At 38.3% G+C, this 12,131-nt stretch overlaps 1 pseudogene; it reads left to right on the top strand.

Moving 5' to 3' along the window:
• The first annotated feature begins 11,703 nt into the window (after positions 1-11,703).
• Positions 11,704-11,820, top strand: LOC137035138 (5S ribosomal RNA; annotated as a pseudogene).
• Positions 11,821-12,131: the final 311 nt, after the last annotated feature.

The raw sequence follows: 12,131 nt of genomic DNA, 5'->3' as shown, positions 1-12,131 counted from the left end.
ATAAAAATTAAAGTACTAGAAAACTTCAGGTACACACTATGGGACTAAGAACCCACTTCACAATTTGTGTCAAGGGTCTCTTCTTGTTATAAAAGGTGGTGGGAACAGTTGTGTGTGAGTTGCATGTGCAGGTTATGAATTACACTAGCGTTCAAAAGTTTGGGGTCGGTTCAATGTCTTTGGACACAAGAAGTCTCTTATGCTCACTGAGGCTGCATTTATTTGACAAAAAAAGCTTTTTTTTTAGTGTCACACAGTCTTTCGGAAATCATTCTAATATGTTGATTTGTTCTTCAAGAAACATTTATTATTATTATTATTATTATTATTATCAATGTTGAAAACAGTTGTGCTGCTAACCCCATACTTTTGTGATTATTTTTTTTATTGCAGAATAGAACATGGTCAACTTGTGTGTCACAGCTTAACTATACACAAAACCAGGGTTTGCATATGTAAGAAATAAAATAAATGACAAAAATAAATATATAATAAATGAATAAAAATAAATAAAAAGAGGAGGGAGAGGGGTTGAGTAGATAACACCAACACAGATCTAAGAATCCAACTGCACCTACTTCTTGGACTTATAGAGCAAGCAGTACAGCTGCTCTAATAAGATATTAACTGGGAGATTTTCCTAATAAATTCTGCCCATGCCTTAAGTGTTTTTGGTTTGGCTTTATTAATTCTCGCTGTTGTGCATTCTAACAATGCAATTTTAAATGCTGGGGATGTGGGTTCATGCCAAATTTTAAAAATTATCTTTTTGGCTGCAGTTAAAGCAGCGTGAAGGATCTTTCTCTGATTAACATTCAGATTGAGCTCACTATCATCATTCAACAGACAAAGAATGGGATGTTTAGGGATAACCACGTCACACAGCTCCGTCAAGGCTTGAAAAACCTTATCCCAAAATATTCCAATATGTTGACACTCATAAAACATGTGCATATAGGTCCCCACAGTATTTGAATTACAACCCCATACTTTTGAACAGCATGTAGTCTAGACTTACCAATATTCATAAGATTATGCACAAATAATGTGTACAGGTTAAAACTGAAATATAAACAATAATATAACAATGTCCAAAATATTATAACCATTTCAAAAGCACACTGGACGCTGCTATTTTTATTGAGATGCTACTTCTGTATTATATATATCCCTGCCGCAAAGATTTCAGAAGTGGTGGGAGCAAAATCGTCCATGGCTAAAAGTGAGGTCTGTATGAAGTTATGACATCGGATGAAATAAAGGTCTTTAACCGTATACAGGAGAGAGGTTGTTACTCTGAAGCTGTGCTGTTTGTTTGAAGCCGAGGTGAAGGTAACAGAGAGGTATCATGATGTGAGAGTTGTCTGGAGAGACATACAGAACGACAGATGCACCAAGCAAACAACAGCTTTTACCACGAGGGACCACCATCCAGGACCTGACAATTAGATGAACCGGAAAACAGACACACACACACAATGACATGCACTGTCAGTTAACTCACAACAAAGTTTTTTTTTTTTGTTTTTTTTTTTTACAAGAAAGCATCAGCCAAGAAGGAATGCAAATGGAAACTTAAAACACTCAGAGGTGCATACAAGTATAATCAAATACACACACATGCAAACACACTGTCAAAAGACTCCACACATACACATGTGATGACAGAGACAGACTCCCTGCTGACTGTGGTGCCTGACAACGGCTCCAAGCTCAGTCCCAAAAGATTTCAGTCTGCATGTAACTTGGTGCTCTCTGAACTGACTCTTTACTCTAACAGAGCGGGGGACCCCACCGGTCTAATAGTTCAACAGAGAGCTTCTAGCCTAAATAAGCCCTAAAAAGAGTTTTAGGACAGTAAGCTGCTTTATATGTTGGTTACTATTAGTCAGCAAATCATGTTAGAAGAGTTACATCACCAGTATTTTATGTGCTTAATGTACTGCAAATTAATACTTTGGAATTAGATGGAAAAATGTGCACTTCTGGATGCCACTGTAAAAAAAAAAAAAAAAAAAATATATATATATATATATATATATATATAATTAACTGGTATTAATATAGTATTCAAGTAAAAAATATTTAACATGATCAAAACAATCAAACTACATTAAAATACAACAAAGTCATTTTTAAGCATCATGCAGATCAGGCAGAAATATGTCCTTTAAAAAAAAAAACTGTCTAGTTTCACTTTTCACAGTGTTGAAATCAAGCGACCACAAAGATGTTTCACTCATATTACTATGATTAGGAGAAAATGCAATGCACAATAAATGGTGCTTTTTTAAATTAAGTCAGGTTTTTATATTTCCCAGTTAAAGTATAGAAGTTGGTCTTGCATTCCCCAAAAAAGCTGCCTGGTAGTGTTGCAAATATGATCGACAAGTGAACTGACTTTGCTTGAAAGGGACTTTGACAACCAAATACAGTAAACACTTTGACTTAGTCTTACTTCCCTAAATCACTACTAGACTGTGACATGTGAGAGTATTGCATTAAATGGATGTATAGTTTTACCTGTGGGGAGATTTGAGTAATGGCATATCTGGGCCAAGGACAAATCTATTGTTCTAAAAGTGGGAAATTATACAGCACATTTGTTCTCTCTCTCTCTCCTCCACAGGATTTAGGCAGCAGTATACAGAGTATATATTCTTATATAGTAATTATACTTGGTTTGTTCACAAAAAGACTCCAAATAGTTAATGTGACTACAGTGGTTCAATCTTAATGTTATGAAGTGACGAGCATACTTTTTGTGCACCAAAAAAGAAAATAACGACTTTATTCAACAATATCTAGTGATGGGCAATTTCAAAACACTGCTTCATGAAGCTTTTAAGCTTTACGAATCTTTTGTTTTGAATCAGTGGTTCAGAGCATGTATCAAACTGCCAAAGTCACGCCCCCAGTGGTGAACCATTGAAATTTCGAAACACTTGTGATGTAACGAAGACTTATTTACTGAAATCACGTGACTTTGGCAATTTGCTTTTGTCAATTTTATTACTTTTTTATATTTCATTTTAGATTTAATTTATTTTGTTTCAGCTGTAATTTTAGTACTTCAACTTAATTTATTTCAGTTAGTTGCCATGGCAACATTTCTAATTTTCGTTTAAGTATTTTAAGTTAAAAAAATTAATCTATTATTTATTTTATTTTTTTGATGGCGTTTTTTTTATTGTTTTTTTTTTTAAAGAAAACCATTTATAATAGTTTTAGTAAACAATAACAGCTCCTGTCAGATACCACCTTAAATATAAGGCTATTTTTTGGTCAGCCAGGTGAAAACTGTAAGTCTGAGTGCTTAGAAAAGTGACGGCACACCTCTCCTCAAGATCCACAATTTGAGCTATTACTCATGTCATGCTAGTTATACACCAAAGTTTTATACTTCTGGTTATTAGCCTTAACTAGCATCACCAAAATTTAATCAAATTTAACAGTCATTAATGAAGTCATTAATGAAGGGATTCTTAGGTCTGTCTAATTCCAAACTGGGTCTCTCTTTCTGTCTCTTTTCCATCCCTGTAAAGTCTCATGTTGGAAAATGATTGCATGGCTTACACTCCAGCCCCCCCTGAGCTAATCTTCAAGGGAAGGGTGGCGTATGTGACACATGCTTATGTTCCCTTATCGAAACCAGACTCTCTCTCTCTCTTCGTCTATCTGTCTGTCTGTCTTTATTACATGCACAACCACACACATCCACACAAGCTGTGGGTTGTTTATGTGGTTGCCAGGGATTTCTTAAAACCTTTGATGGTTGAGAGAGAGAATTTATGATTCAGTGACTTGGGGATTGCATTAGCATTTTTTGCTACAACAACAGTTGTTTTAAACAGTTGTGTAGTTTCTTCTCAGAAAAAAATATCCAATACTACATGGAAAATGGATATTCAATGTGCAATATGTGTAATATTTAAATGTCACATAAATACACATGCACAAAAATACATCCACTCGCACTGAAAACCTACACCCAGCTCTAACAGGATTGTATAGCATGATGGATATATAATCCCGCCCTTTCCATTACACACACACACACATTCACACCTTTCCCCAGTAGACCTGTTCCAGCGTGTGGCCGTGTCCTTGTAGGGGTTCCAAAATGACGTCCATGAGAGGTCTAGGGGCTTCAGTGTGAAGCTCTTAAGTAACCAGAAACAAAGGACTGCGATGACTGATTTGAACACAAACACTCACAGTCTTCTAATCAAATCTCCTAAATGAAGCAATGAGTGAGATGACTGATGAAAACTCATTAGAAATCAGCTGTAAGGGGAATGAAGCCCATTAGCATTACACAGTGATGCTCATGACAATTCTCTCTCTTTCATTCTCTTGTGATCTTTCTTTTTCTTACACATGCACAAAGACTCCTACAGGCTTTCTCTTTTTTTCCTTACAAAAGTACAGACAAAACTGACAATACTATGATAACCAAAACTAAAAAACGTTTTGTTAATAAAGCTGAAATAAAAAATATATTAGATGAAAACATGAAAAAAAAAAAAAAAAAACTAAGTTGTTTTATCTCGTTAAAGGTGATAGAGAGGATTTTTTCGTCGACTGAGAATCCAAAGACTGTTACTGAGTTTTTGAAATGAGCGCATAAAAACAGCCCCCCTCCTTCACAGATAATTTCAAAGGAATGCCTCCCAAAACTCGTGCACAAGTATTGGAACACGAGTGTTTACCAAAGGCATTCGCTGTGTCGTGTTTTTTGGATTCATTATGTCGGAATCACCACAGGTAACTCATAATCTGCAGTTGTTACTCCTGTCTCCTGACAAAAACATTGCATGCGGTGCCTGTGGAGTGTGGAAAGTTACTGGAGCGCGCAGTTGTGCTCATCTCTCACAAGGAACGTCACGGCAGTGATTGACAAGCCAGAGGGCCAATCGTTTACACGATGATCGCGTAAACGATTGGCTGATGTTTTTAAGGCCCTACCTCGTGCACAGATGATGTATATTAATATTATTCCTTTCAATGCACCTAATAAATAGTCTTTTATCAGTTAGTAAAGACAGTTTGAAGTAATATTGCAAAAATGTATAAAACAAAACATCCTCTTTAGCACCTTTAATATTTTAGTATAAATTAATTAATTAATTAATTCAGATTCTATATAGGGTCATACTTTACAGTCTTGGCAACAAAAAAAGCTATTAAACATTTTTACTGTTATTGCCTAAGAAAAAAAAAAAAAAAATATATATATATATATATATATTTAAATATATATATATATATATATATATATATATATATATATATATATATATATATATATATATATATATATATATATATAGCTATGGAAAAAATTAATAGACCACTCCAAGTTCAGAAATCAATGTTAAGTGGTCTCTTAATTTTTTCCATAGCTGTATATATATATATATATATATATATATATATATATATATATATATATATATATATATATATATTATATATATATATATATATATATATTGGCACGACTGCATTCCCATGTCCAAACATGTTAAAGGGTTAGTTTATCCAAAAATCAAAATTCTGTCATTAATTACTCGCCCTCATGTCGTTCCACACCCGTAAGAACTTCGTTCATCTTTGGAACACAAATTAAGAAATTTTTGATGAAATCTGATAGCCGTATGACTCCTCAATAGACAGCAATTTAACAACCACTTTCAAGGCCTAGAAAGGTATAAAAAATATATTAAAATGGTCAACGTGACTGCAGTGGTTCATCCTTAATTTTATGAAGTGACGAGAACAAAAGAAATTATACTGTGTGCAAAAACAAAACAATAATACATTAATTCAACAATATCTTCTGTCCTGTGTCATTATGCTACGTTGTTTACATCCATCGCTTCCAAGTTCTACGTCTGAATGCCAGCTCAATATTGGCTGAAGCTGATCACGTGAGCAGCACAACGCATGTGTGTGATGCTGACACAGGAGCCAGCCAATAATGAGTCGGCGTTCTGATGTAGATCCTGGAAGCGTTGGATGTAAACAACGTAGCATAATGACACAGAAGAGAAGATAATGTTGAAGAAAGTCGTTATTTTTATTTGGGTTCTGAAGATAAACGAAGGTCCTATGGGTGTGGAACGACATGAGGGTGAGTAATTAATGACATTTTTGGGTGAACCTACCCTTTAATACCATGGAGCTTTTTCGCTATTCTTTGTTAATGCTTTTGATTTCTGCCTATGTGTTTCTGGCAGAAATGATGTCATTGACAGGACATTGCATGTATCACCTTTTACTACACCAACCCAGAAATAGAGCCACAGGAAAGCGTGCCGCTCCAGGCCACTTCTGATTGAGGTGATGCCGTGTGAGTTGTGGTAATTGTCCAGCACCCCTGCAGTACCCTCGCTCTGGCCCCAGTGTCAGAGCAGCGGAACACACACTCCTCTCCGTCCAAATGACTTTTTTTCTCCTGAGAAAGAAACCACAGACTCTCACACCTACAAGGTAATTAGTCACATCTGCACACAGGTGTGCAAGTCTACCCCCTTCCTTCAGCACAACCTGTTCATTTCTTTACTAGTGTAAAGTTCTAGCACATGATAGCAGCATGTGTCTAGTGCAGAGGTGAAAGCTACATTACAACAAAACATACAGTTCAAGAAATGAAAATATTATGGAAACTAAACACTTGTTATCTGATATCTTCTGGCAGAAACTATTAGCCTAGTGCTATTAGCTTCCTATTAGCTTATTGTCCATTGATTGCCCTGGGGCTTGTTCAGTTTTCATCTGAGGACCAGCCCTGGGCACTTGGCTGCAACTTGATGCAATAACAACTTCAGCATGACGTTCTCCAGAGAAGAGATTACTTTAGGTTTACAAACACTGCCACAGTCTTCCTCACCGTAATGAAAACTCACTCATATGGCTTGAAACAATTATACTTGAACATTAAAACATGTAAAATGGGATGGAAAAATAATTAAAATGTCAAGGTAGTTATAGATATAAATATCAAGATACATTTTATTGATCCCTTAGAAGAAATTTTGCAACCAAACAACAGTAGGCCTATATCCAAGAGAGATCATGGAGAATTCACTATAAATTACATGTCACCAGTTGAAATTAGTGCTAAACACAATCTTCATGGTGCAGTTCTTGATCTTGTGGGTCTGTTATGAGTTCATGGTTGTAAAAAATGCAGCAGACTGTCTTGATCTGGCATTGTTTGGGTGGACTGCACAGTATCACTGAACCTCTGCAGCCGAGACACCCAAATCAGCTCTTTGATGTGCCAAATGTCCTCATGTCTACACCGAGTGTCTGGATGTGTGCCCGTTTATGACACTCTTCTTCAACTTTTGATGAATTACTGCTGCTATGATCAATAGAAAACATAAACAGACATCTCTTTTAAATAAAATTAGGTTTACAACATTTGGCTGGTGGTGAATTGTTAATCGCATCAGGTAATTCGTGTTGACTTTATATATTTGTAATATAAACACAAACATACATTACTCTTAAGAAATAATTATTTAAAACATGAAAAATTACATTGACAATCATGAGATGATTTCAGTGATAAATAAGCAAAACAATTCTTGTAAAAGTCTTTTGGCTTTTTAGAGGCAGCATTTTAAATAACAAATTAAATAACAATACTAAAACCAATGTGGGGTCCAACTTTATATTGGGTGTCTTTAACTACTATGAACATTTTGTCATGGTACATAGCAGGAATACACACGAAGATGAAGATTTTTCTTTAATAAAGTCTTTTATTAAGAGTCTTTAATAAACTCCAACAGAAGGCAGGCAGGCAAAACGAACACCACGTAACATTAACGAGACCGGACAAAGAACACAGTAAACACAGGAACTTAAATACACAGGCAAACGAGGTGATTAATGATGACACAGCTAACCATGATGGCAAGTTGTATTAGTAACCATGACAACAAAGGACTAGCGGGAAAACTGAACAAAGAAAAATAGGAACTGATGAATGCAACCTAAAAGTCCATGAAGGTAAAATTAAGACAACACAGACAGACTCAGGGTGACATAACACCCCCTCCCAGGCGGCGCAGCCTTGTGCCGTGACAGAAGCGCAGAGATGAGGGAGACGGGTGGAGGTTTGGGAAGCGGATGCGGAGAAGGCAGGCAGATTAAACCAGGGTGGTTAAGATGGAGGTGGAAACCACGGTTTGGATGAAGGGAGGAGCCAGGTGACTTGCACGATGATGGTCCAAGACGGAGTAGATGGAAGGAAGGGGCCATGGAGGAATCCCTGCTGATGACACCAGGGCGATACCTTGGAGAGTGAAAATAAGAGCGCAGATGAAATTCCGAAGAAGCAATGGGACACTGATGACCAGGATGGCCGCGACGAAGCAGCAGCAGCGATGATCTCCTGAGATGTAAGTGGGGATCTTGAGGGCTGAGGACAAGTTGGTGTGATTGAGGGCAGAAGTGGAGCCTGAAGGACGGCGGAGCTTGCCGGAGCCACAGGGGTGGAGGGCCAGAGAGAAGCGCATGGCCCAAAAGTCCACAGCGAAGGCGTGGTGATGTCTGACCCAGGTGGAGCCGACATGCTGAGGGAGCCCGGCGAGTCCGAAGGGCCGATGGTCCTTGCTGGAGATGAGGGGGGAGGAGCGCAGGTGTAGGATTTTGGATGGCTGGTCGAGGTGGTCCAGTGTGCTCTGAGGCTGTAGGCGGAGCCCCAGGATCATGACACCCAGGCGGAGGAGGTTCCCAGATGGTCCGTGATGTTGCCACGCCACTGAGATTAGGTAGATGTTGTCTTGTGGGAACGATGGGGGACAAGGATGACTGGGTAGACTGGAGAACCAAACAAAATCCAACAAAAAACAGCATTTTCGAAGGCAGTTGGAATTGGTGGTGGAAGAGGGAGGGGGGCTAACAAGACTGAAGACTGAATTTCTGATGAGGTCAATGGGTATTGGGAATTTATCTCTCCACACATTTCTAAACTGTCCAAAAGATCCAGCTTATACTCACTGTCAGTAGCGGTGGATGGGGCTCGCTTCCATCCCCTTTAACTCGCATCTCCGACGATGAACGGTGTCGCTGGCTCACACCCCTGGTGAGACTCTTCGAGCTGCTTCGGCTCCAGGCCGATTGTGTGCTCTGTCTTCCCTTCCTCGGCTTCAAGCTCACTCGTTGTGGCAGGTGGAAGCTTCCAGTCTGCGGGGGGCTCAGGACCTATTGATTGGGGTGGTGACGGGCTGGGCTCTGGGTTCGGCTGTAATCTGGACCGGGGTATGCACTTTCCAGACACTTGGGAACAGCGTCCTTCTAGCGAAGACTTTGGATGTCTGGGAGGTCTACGGGGCAGTAGTAATTGGCCTGGGTCCAATACAGCATTCTGAGGGTCTCATCGTCATAAGGGGAAAGGATGGCGAGACGACAGAACTCCACCGTATAATCAAACAGTTATAGGCCCTTTCAAGCCAAAGCAATGAACTGTGCAGCAGCACCAGAATCCATTTTTGGTCAGGTCTTCTGTCATGGTACATAGCAGGAAGGTACAAACAGTCTTTAATAAACTCCAACAGAAGGCAGGCAGGCAAACAAACACCATGTAACATTAACAAGACCAGACAAAGAACACAGAAAACACAGGAACTTAAACACACAGGGAAATGAGGTGATTGCAAATCATATTAGTAACCATGACAACAAAGGAGTAGCGGGAAACCTGAACAAAGAAAAACAGGAACTGATGAATGCAACATAAAAGTGCATGAAGGTAAAACTAAGACAACAAAGAAAGACTAGGGATGACACATTTAAATTAGTAATTTGATACAATGCACTTATTGTGTACGTACATGTTTTTACACTTTACTTATATTTAAAAAAATACCTGTATGTAATTATAGCTGTAATTAATTTCTGTAATTACATCTATAATTACCTTCCCTTACACCTTAACCCACCCTTAAACCTACCCATACCACCAAATCTGTACCTAACCTTACCTTACCTATATCCCACTGCAATAGCAGCAAAAGTGTTTTGCAATACAATAAGAACACAATAAGAACAATGTACTTATTTTTTGATGTAAGTACATAGTAAAGACACCTAATATAAAGTGTGACCAAATGTGGTAATGCATTCATTCACTCATTAATTCATGTATTTATTATAACATACTAAAACACACCATGTGTTTTTAACTATACATAATCATATGAACGAGCATTCACTAACTGATTCAAGTCTCACAGTTAAGCATGGGTTTGATTCACTATAATGAACGTTCAAGAATCGGATTACACTGTTGCACAGTATGTTTATGATTTATTAAAAAAAGTTCAGTCATTAGCTCAGGATTGGACTTCTACACTGGTCGCGCTGTCTGTTTCGCACTATATATTCAATAGAGGTGTCAGAGTGAATAATACATATCACAAGAACAATATTTTATTTGGTATAGAATCACAATAAATAACAATTGTTAATGTTTGCAGTTTAAACCCTCTGAATTAATTATCCATATGCTGGAAGATTATCTGAGGGACAATTAAAAATGAGCAAATCCAAATTTTAGAATGTCTTATAATAACACTTTTTTTTGTTAGTATGTGACTATTTTAAGCTAATATTACAATACTGGCATCCATTGGTCCCTTCAGAACAATCAAAAGTCATCAGTGTACACTAGTGTGCGCAGAAATTTTCCATACTGAGTCAGCGATCCAGACATTATTGTCCCCTTTCTGATAGTGCCTTTGAAAAAGAAATTTAAGCATGTTTGCAAGTTTGTTCAGTCATATTATTTATGAGGCCCAATGTCTCGGAGGAAGGTAAACTGAACTGCATTGAGTATTTTCTTATTGTTGCCCAGCACATTTGGTCGGCAGTGCAATGTAAGCAGAGATTTTACGACTGGCCTGCTAATGCACATACAGCAAGCTGTAAAAGAGCAGCACATCCTCTTTAAACCAAGCAGATACTAGAAATCTCAAAGTGATTTGCTATGTATAATGTATGTATGGTAATCATTTTAATGCCAGAGCAAAGAGATACCTTTTTACTGTTTCCTTTTGCAGTTCTCCTGCTTTTATTTTCACATGCCATAAATTACAGTTGACACTGAAAGTAAGCATGCATCTCAAAGTGCTGCTCGCACCGCTCAGCAACACATTAACCATTCATCATACAACCACAGGACAATTACAATGACAATGACGCATGTTTTTTTTTCTTATATGTCATCTCTTTAAAAGATTATAAAGGTTACTCTTTCTTGAATATGTGCTTATTTATCTGTACCCGCTCCTGAACCTTTCAAAGCTACCAGCTGGATGTAAACACATTTCCATTCCATTTACATTATGCATCTAAAGGGTGTTCATGTCAGATGTGTTCTTATACAAAACAAGCAAATAAATGTAATGCTTTTAATAATAATTAGTAGTCCAGGTCTTAGATCATTTGACGAGAATGTGTATTTGCGAGGATTTATTTCTGTCTGGAATCTGGATGTCTGTACTCTTAGTACCTTTCTTGGTTATGTAGGAAAAGGAAAAGGACATGTTGTCTCGAGGAGGTTGTATCATGACTTGCATTTTTAATTCCATATTTTAGTCAACCTGATGCTGACACTCCCACACGGTCTGGGTCCCTGAAATTGACAAGTCAAGATGAATCATACCAGGTTTGATGTCATTGTGTGCCAGCAGCCATATCACCCTGTAGCCCAAGACTGGTTGCCCACTGAAGCTAAGCAGGGCTGAGCCTGGTTAGTACCTGGATGGGAGACCTCCTGGGAAAACTAGGTTGCTGCTGGAAGTGGTGTTAGTGAGGCCAGCAGGGGGTGCTCACCCTGTGGTCTGTGTGGGTCCTAACACCCCAGTATAGTGATGGGGACACTATACTGACAAAAAAGCACCGTCCTTCGGATGAGACGTTAAACCGAGGTCCTGACTCTCTGTGGTCATTAAAAATCCCAGGATGTCCTTCGAAAAGAGTAGGGGTGTAACCCCGACATCCTGGCCAAACTTGCCCATTGGCCTCTGTCCATCATGGCCTCCTAATCATCCCTATACACTGATTGGCTTCCTCACTCTGTCTCCTCTCTACCAATAAGCTGGTGTGTGGTG

Source organism: Chanodichthys erythropterus, chromosome 13, assembly GCF_024489055.1.
Source record: "Chanodichthys erythropterus isolate Z2021 chromosome 13, ASM2448905v1, whole genome shotgun sequence".
Classification (NCBI taxonomy): Eukaryota; Metazoa; Chordata; class Actinopteri; order Cypriniformes; family Xenocyprididae; genus Chanodichthys; species Chanodichthys erythropterus.
The sequence above is the reverse complement of the archived record's forward strand: the minus strand, read 5'-3'. Positions and strand labels throughout refer to the sequence as shown.